The sequence below is a fragment of the Stegostoma tigrinum genome, unplaced genomic scaffold (genome assembly GCF_030684315.1).
Source record: "Stegostoma tigrinum isolate sSteTig4 unplaced genomic scaffold, sSteTig4.hap1 scaffold_67, whole genome shotgun sequence".
In the NCBI taxonomy this organism is placed as follows: Eukaryota; Metazoa; Chordata; class Chondrichthyes; order Orectolobiformes; family Stegostomatidae; genus Stegostoma; species Stegostoma tigrinum.
The window spans coordinates 503,525-512,558 of record NW_026728611.1 but is presented as its reverse complement, the minus strand read 5'-3'; the positions used below and the strand labels follow the sequence as shown (position 1 = coordinate 512,558).

The window sequence follows — 9,034 nt, the reverse complement described above, 5'->3', positions numbered from 1 at the left end:
TTTGAATGTTAAATGAAAATGGGTTATTATGGTCTGAAGGAGTAACAGCTGAAAAGTGGAAGATGTAAATGATATTATTTGTGATTGAGCAGAATAAACTGGGAACTTGTGATTTTCGAGGTGGATCATCTTTGGCACATTGAAATGAGGTTGCAGGGGCTTTGGTGTGAAAAGGGAAAATAAGGATTTTAGATAAATAACAAGACAACCAAGTCAAGCCTGGCTAGCTCAGTTGGTAGAGCGTGAGACTCTTAATCTCAGCATCGTGGGTTCGAGCCCCACGCTGGGCGTCGTAGCTTCTTACTGCTTTGCTTTCTGTGATGAAGCATAGCTTTCCAACGTTATCAGTGAAACGAGCAGCTGCAGCTATGCTGAAAACATGACTGCACTTCTGCTGTGAAAATCCTGGTTTCCAGTTTTGCAGTGAAATTTGATTCCACTTCCCTGGAAATCGCAGAGATCGTTTTGGACATGCAGCCGCTTGTGTAATAAATGACAGGACTTGCAAAGGCACTAACGCAACTCCAACCCTGCACCAATAAGATTGTTCAAAGTCACAAACTGAGAATGGTCACGTCCTGGGCAGCTCCATGTTAAATGGAGCTGAAACAGAACGAACTAACTCTGGGGATACCACGGAAAACATCGATGACGTCTACTTGAACTCAATGGCTATCCTCCTCGCCCATTTTCTTGGCTGCTCGATAGCGCCCTGCTACAATATTAATTTCACACCAAATGCTGATAGTTCTTCAATCAAAACAAATACCAACAGAAAGCTTCGGTCCCTCTCCATTGTGGGTAAGAACCTGGTTGTCAGGTGCAAGGGGCTTTTGGTACTGTTGTATGTGGCGCAGACCTGGCCTATTCCCTGGACCTGCGCCACTGCGGTCACCCGGTCCATCTTCCACTTCATTTGGGGATCGAAAATGGACCGGGTCCGCAGGGACACCATGTACAAAGACCTGGAAAATGGGGGAAAGGATGTACCGAACGCCACCCTCGCCCTGATGGCTACCTTTGTGTGTGGCTGCATCAAGCTCTGGGTAAATCCTCAGTACGCAAACACCAAGTGTCATTACTTACTGAGGTTCTACCTGTCCCCGGTGTTGCGAAGGATGGGCCTGGCCTTGTTGCCGTGGAACGCTCCGAGTAATTGGACCGTCGCATACCACCTGTCCTTCGTGGAGAAGTTTATGAAAGGAGACACCTTTTGACCACAAGGCTGTCAGGTAGTGGTCAGCACGTAGTATCCTCGAGACCCTTCGGGAAAAGGAGAGGGTGGATCCCGTCGTGTGGTTCCCCTCGCAGACTCCCAAAATCGTTTGGCAGAATGCCTCATCCCCAGAACTTTCAAACAAGCACAAGGACATTACTTGGCTGGCAGTGAGAGGGGCTCTTCCAGTGAGATCCTTTATGCACACCTGGAATCTCTGCGCCACCCCACGCTGCCCTTGAGGCGGATGTTGGGGTGATGAGACTGTCAATCACCTCCTTCTCCCTGCTCTACGGGCTGTTCCTGGGACGCACACCTAGACCAAAATCAACTGCGCCTGGAGGACCATCAATGCGGTGAAAGATGCTCTTTGGTCTGCCCGCAACTTGCTGGTCTGCCAGCTGAAAGAACTGACCCCGACCGAGTGTTGCAGACTGGCCCACTCCAAGGTCCAGGACTACGTGCTGATAACGCGCTAAAGCTTGGGGCAGCCGCCGCCAAGGCGCGTTGGGGAAAGACCACCAAATGAAACCCCTCGTCCAGAATGGAAAAAAAGGGACCTATCTGGTAACTGGGCCCAGCTGGCGCCTTCCCCAACTGGTCAGGGGGCTAACGGGGACTCTGTGGGGAGACGACTGCCGGGGTATTTTCTTTGCCTTGTATTTTTTTCTTTGTTTTGTTTTTGCCTTTCGTTGGTGTCCGTACCCCCTGGGTAACCAGGAGCAGCTTGCATGACTGGGTCGGTGTATAAATGTTTTATTTTTTGTACTTTCTATGAATAAAGTATATTTTTTTCAAATAAAAACAAGTGATGAAACGTCTGAAAATGAACCTTACAGCTCAGTGAGCAAACTTGCATCCTCGATATTAGTTCTGGTGAAATGGAGTTTCGGTACAGTTTAGAAACAGCAAGGGACTGAAATTGACCGTGGTCCGTGTACATACACCCCAGTCAACTATCGTGGTAATTTTAGCAGAAGGCACTAAACAGGAAATTGAAGACACCAGGAGAAAGGGGGAGCTCTAATTATGATGAATGGCCATTGACTTCAAGAGTCAGGTGACTTCAGTCTGCATAAAGATTGGGCAAAGCGAATCAGTTATCATTCCATACAGGAGGAATTTCTGACGTACTTTTTAAATTCATTCACGGGATGAGGGCATCACTGGCTAGGCTAACATTTATTACCCATTCCTAAATGACCAGAGAGCAGGGAAGAGTCAAACGCATTGCTGTGGGTCTGGAGTTACATGTAAGCAAGGAAGGCAGTTCACTTCCCTTAACTGATAACGGTTCGTATTGAATTTAAATTCCGCCGTCTGCTGCAACGGGATTCAAACACAAGCTCCCAAAATACTATCTGGGTTTCTGGATTAAGTGTCCAATGATGACGACCTCAGGCCATTCTCTTCCCCAATGAAGTGTGTGCTGTGCGGGTTTCTGGATCAACACTTTGAGGAACCAACAAGCAAAACTGAAGTTTGAGGTGGGAAGACTGTGCTCATGCCCCCTCGGGGAAGTGAACCTCATTTTCACCCACAGAAGGAAAGAAACAAGGACGCCTTCCACCGAGAGTGCCAGAGGCTTTCGGAGAGAGCAATCCCCAGAAAGCAGAACTTTACTCACTTGGCTCTATTGTCCCATTCCAGACTCCAAAACTAGAACCTGTTTACAGCAACAAATGGAAGTATTTGACGGATGCCCTGGGTTTGTGCTCCTCCCCCATTGCTCACCTACAGTTTTCCTGCTTCACCTTGTACTTCCAGCCAAACATCACTGATGCCAGCTGCTTCCTGCCATTCCAAATGCTGCTCCTCAAGTGGAAGGACAAACAGCAATGTGGAAATTCACACATATTTCCGGCCTGTGGAGGAAATGATACTGTTATAATTTCAGATAATTTTTAAAGGGCTCTTTTTGACCTTTGAAGCAGGGTGTGTACAAACACTATCACAGGCTCGAACTCACAACCACTAGTTTCTGAGACCAGTGCTCTGACCACTGAGCTGTGGAGCCAGGCACAAGGCATGGAAAGAGGGTCTCATGTATTGGAAATAACAAAAGAATAGATAACTGGAGACTATTATATATCAAGACGTAACAAAACCGAAACAGAGCAGAGGGGCATCATGTGCAGAAGGTTGGGAGAATGCAAGGCCGAATCAGACAGTGTCCTGAGTGCCATAAACTGATCTTTCCTGCTGGTCCAGTGATTACGATTCAGTGCCTTCACTGTCGTAGCCTGTTCATGGTTATCATTTAAAGTAATAAATCTGAAATATTGACTGATCTTGAGAAGCAGAATTATGTCATTGATCAGTCAAAATCAATTCACTCCATGTTACAGTTCCACAGCAGCAATGCCAGCTGAAACTGCCTGGCGTGCAATCAGTTTAAAACAAGAATAGAGGGGAGGTCAGGAAAAGTGAAGGGCAATGGTAGTTTGAGAGAGTTGGCTGGAGGCCAAGTGGAGTCAGGTTCAATGTGGGTGCTGAAGACCAGTCTTCACTGTTACCCTGTTATACAGATCACATTGGATCAATCACACAAGGACCCTCCTTTGTGTGTTGTCCTTTGCACATCACAACTCGGGTCAGTGCCTTGAGGGGCTCGGATACTTTTAATTTGGCAACTAACTCAGGTCAGTTTTGCACAAACTAAGCTGTGTCGGGACACTATTTAAACGGACCACCACTCATTGCAATGACCCAGAACTATGCAGAAAGAGGAAGAACACCAATACAAAATCTTCGCTTTGAATGGATATCCCTGCAATTTCATCCGCAGGTGCTGACTAAACAGCAACACGAAGAGGACACATTATGCCCTAACACACTGGACACACTGCCATACATCAAGAACATATCAGAACTGACTGACAACTCCTATGAGCACTAGGAGTTACGGTAGCACACAAGCCCAAAGCCATGCTACGACAAACATTCTCAAGGATTAAAGACACCATACCCACGACATGCAGAACTGACATTGTTTACAAAATACCGCGCAACGATTACCACGAACATTATATCAGACAGACAGGAAGGAAACTAGCCATCAGTGTACATGAACATCAGCTGGCAGCAAAATGACATGACAAACTTTCCCTAATATCAGTACACCCGGATAATGAAGGCCATCAGTTTAACTGGGACAACATAACCATAGTAGTGCAAACCAAACACAGACACACATGGGAATTCCTAGAGGCATGGTTCTCAATCCATAATGCAGTCAGCAAACATATAGAATTGGACCCCATATGTTACCCATACAGAAGAGAATGCACAATGACAGAAGTCGCCGGAACGGACCAGGCAGTATAAATTCCAAGTGGAGGAGGACAACATCACTTCATCGGAAGTCTCACCCATGACGTTACTTCGCATGGTGACGAAAAGTCTAAATGAAAACAAGCTCACAACTTTACTTGTTAACTTTACTGTTTTATGTGTGGCTCAAAGTCAGTCTTTGTGATATTATACACACACTGTTCTACCTGCTTATCCCGCTGTACACAAGGTTTCCCAACAAAAGGCAGCTTTATGTGGAACATAAGCAGTTTCTCCTGACAATGGGCACCATTGCCATGAGCTGGGATATGAAATAGACTGTGAGCTGAAGTAGCCCCACACTCATGTTACTCATTTACCTTTCAATTTCAATTTTCAATTTCCAATACCCAGCGATCCATTCACTTCAGCTGCTGGGAACCTGACAAGAACAGCGTTGGGCAGACATTCCTCTTCGGGAGATTCTGTCAATTTGCAAGGGTAGAAAAGCTGTCAACTTTACTCGAGTGAGACAGGATACAATATTCCAATCCAAATTCCGACGCAGTATCAATGACACCACTGGCTCCACATGTCTTGCTGCAGCTTTCATCCCGTAGATTGTGATGTAATCAGGGATACTGGCAGAAAAACCATTTGCAAGGTGAATATCCAATAAAATAATCACCGTCACTGCTGCACTTCAATGTTCTCCCCTTTGTGAAGCAGTGAATGTCACTGGCAAACGAAACACATTAGCCCTCACATGCCTGCTTCACTATCACCTGTTTCTTTGCCACCTGTTTCTCTGCTGGAACTTGCCATTGTTTTATTCACAGTCATTGCAAAATTCTGCCTCACATATCTTTTTTTATTACATAATCTCCTCGCAACTTAAAAACATCCCCCAGTCTTGAAATCTCCCACCCTTGGGAAATGATGACCATAATTCATATTATCTACATGTCTCATTATTTTATGAACTTCTAACAGGCCGCCTCTCAACCTCTTAAGCACCAGCGAGAAAAGTCAAAGTCTATCCAACCTTTCTTTATAAATCAAACCTTCCATACCAGGCAATATCCTGGTAAACCTCTTCTTAACACTCGCCAGCTTCATAATATGCCTCCTGTAATTGTGCGACAGAAACCGCGCACTGTATTCCAGAAGAGGTCTCATCAACATCCTGTGCAACCTCAATATGACTTCCCAACTCCTAAACTGAAACGATCGAGCAATGAAGGCTGGCGTGCCAAAAGCATGTTTAACGACTGTCTAAATGTGATGTAAACTTCAAATAATCATATACCTGGATCCCCTAGGTCCATGAGTAGACACCTTAACAGTGAGACAAAGTCTGTGGGAGGATGGGGAATAGTTTTGAATTTCTTTGACCTCACATCTAAAGAAATTATTTGTACACATGCAGCCGAATAAGATCAACAATTCATTCTTCGTGAAGAACTATAAATGAACCTGAACATTTTTCCATTAAAAAGTTAGACCCTCTCGAGTCAGAAGAAAGATGTCGCTGTTCTGTTTCTGAGATGTTATCCAACGAGTTCTGTACCATGTCATTCATTCACCATATCCTGATACATGAACTTTGGATCACTCTCCAAAGGTATCAGTAACTATTGCCAATCCTCAGTTACATCTGGATAATTTGATGTTTGACCTTTCTGAACCAGTGCAGGTCGTGTGGTGAAGTCGCACTTGCAATGATATTAGGTAAGGAGTTACCAAATGATCATGAAGAATTAGTGATGTTTTCCAAAAGGACAATTTAAATGTTTTCACATTTTTGATTCAATTCAATGATCTGACATATTACATAAGGTTGTCATAAAACAATATTTGATACCAGGCACTTATTAGGACAAGTGACCCAAAACTGGCCAAAGAAGTAGGTTTCAAGGAATATCCTGAACAAACAAAGGGCTTTGAATCCAGGGATGTTTAGGGAATAAATTCAAGAGCTTATGGCCTTGGAAGCTGAAAACATGAAAAAGGTGGGAGAGTTAAAACCAGAAATCTACTGGCGGTTGGAAGTCAGGGAGAACAAATGTCTTGAAGGAAAAACCAAAAGAACAGTAGATGCTTGAAAGTAGTAACACAAGCAGAAATTGATGAAAAACTCAGCTTATCTGGCAGTGCTTATGGAGAAAGAGCAGCATTATTGTTTTATGACCAGTAACCCTTCTTCAGATATACCTCAGAGGGTTTTGCAGCTGGGGGGACTATCAAACGAAGGAGATATAATGACAAAATTTCTAAATAAGGATATGAATTTCAATACCTTGGTGCTTTGCCACCCAGAAAATGTGTATGTTAATGAGCACAGGATGGCAAAACTCGAAGATGCTGAAATGGGTGAGAGTAAACACATGGGCAGCAGATTTTTGGATCATCTCAAGATTTCAGGGAAGTAGTATTAAGAAGCCGGCCAGGAGTGTGTTTGGGGAGTTAAGTCGAGAGGTAACAAAGGAATGGATGAGAGTTTCAGCAGCAAATGAACTGAGATGCTGTTGAGGTTGAAATTGTATGTGGCCTTTGTGATAATGGGCGGGGTGTGAGTAATGTGGTTGGAAGCTCACCTTGGGTTGAAATATTGCACCATGACTGTGAGCAGTGTGTTACCAGCCAGTTACCAGGGGCAGGGATGGAGTCAGTGGTGAGGGAGTGGAGTTTGGCTGCCAGCCTGGATTGATATTTAGCATTTTCTATTTAAATGTGATCTATACCCCTTTTCAAACAGGAACAGACTTGGCAGCAGAACTAATTTGTGAACCAACTGTCGGCTTTATTGAGACAAAGTGTGGAGTTTATCTGTTATGAAGTAAACTACAGTGACAAACTCAGACAGCTATTTCCAGGTCCACTGTACCAAGTGTGGCCTACTCTACATTGGGGAAACCAAGCGGAGGCTTGGAGACCGCTTTGCAGAACACCTCCGTTCAGTTCGCAACAAACAACTGCACCTCCCAGTTGCAAACCATTTCCACTCCCCCTCCCATTCTTTAGATGACATGTCCATCATGGGCCTCCTGCAGTGCCACAATGATGCCACCCGAAGGTTGCAGGAACAGCAACTCATATTCCGCCTGGGAACCCAGCAACCCAATGATATCAATGTGGACTTCACCAGCTTCAAAATCTGCCGTTCCCCCACCGCATCCCAAAACCAGCCCAGTTCGTCCCCTCCCCCCACTGCACCACACAACCAGCCCAGCTCTTCCCCCCCACCCACTGCATCCCAAAACCAGTCCAACCTGTCTCTGCCTCCCTAACCGGTTCTTCCTCTCACCCATCCCTTCCTCCCACCCCAAGCCGCACCCCCATCTACCTACTAACCTCATCCCACCTCCTTGACTTGTCCGTCTTCCCTGGACTGACCTATCCCCTCCCTACCTCCCCACCTATACTCTCTCCACCTATCTTCTTTACTCTCCATCTTCGGTCCGCCTCCCCCTCTCTCCCTATTTATTCCAGTTCCCTCTACCCATCCCCCTCTCTGATGAAGGGTCTAGGCCCGAAACGTCAGCTTTTGTGCTCCTGAGATGCTGCTTGGCCTGCTGTGTTCATCCAGCCTCACATTTTATTATCTCTATTTACAGTTGAATGTGGATTATACTGCTTATGCCAATAACTAGGCAGTAGAGCAGTGATACAACTTATTGGAGTTTTTGCAGCCTCGGTCTTCAAACTTTTTCTTCTGTCATGGACTTTTATCTTCTGATTCTCGTTGCTTTCCATTACACAGACCTTTCTTGAGAATCTCTTTTCTGCTTGTTCTTTTTTGATTAACCTCCCTCTCTGCCCAATCACAGTTCATATGAACAACACTCACCTCACTTAACCACGTGGTGTTCTTCATATTCATAATTATTCTCTTTACATCTTACCTGAGGACTGCTATACCTGTATTTATCACTCTTACTTCACTGCTATTTCTCTATTCGCTGCCAGAGCGGTATCAAGAGCTATCTTTAGCTTTGAGCTGCAGGAAGCCTTTTCAATCGCGACTTATTAAAAAAAAACAAAAGAACTGGGATGTTATAAATCAGGAACAAAAACAAAGTTGCTGGAAAAGCTCAGCAGGTCTGGCAGCATCTGTGAAGGTAAAAAGACAGAGTTAACGTTTCGGGTGCAGTGCCCCTTCCTCAGAGCGACTTATTAAAACCCCAGGATCGCTAATGTAACAATCTTTCTCATCCAGTTCTCAGTCTCATTTGTCTCAAAATGCAACATTGTGATGACCATCATTAGCTTCTCACAATGACAACATGAAGCACTGCGCATGCTCCAGATCACAAGGGCATCTGGGTGATTGATGTCAGCGAGGGGCCAATAGGGCTGCCGTGCATGACCGGTGGATGTCGCTGCCATTCTAACCAATCAGAATGAGGAGGGGGGCGGGATCGGTGAAAACCACATGATCATTCACGAGAGCAGCGCAGAGTTGCTCAGATAATTTGAACCGCAGATGCTGGAGAATCCGAGATAACATGGTGTAGAGCTGGATGAACACAGCAGGTCAAGCAG

The 9,034-nt window shown here is 45.2% G+C and overlaps 1 non-coding gene across 1 annotated transcript; it reads left to right on the top strand.

The window, feature by feature from the left end:
- Window positions 1-217: 217 nt before the first annotated feature.
- On the top strand, window positions 218-290 carry trnak-cuu (transfer RNA lysine (anticodon CUU)). The gene has a single exon. It is a non-coding gene; the product is annotated as a tRNA-Lys (tRNA).
- The last annotated feature ends 8,744 nt before the right edge of the window (window positions 291-9,034 follow it).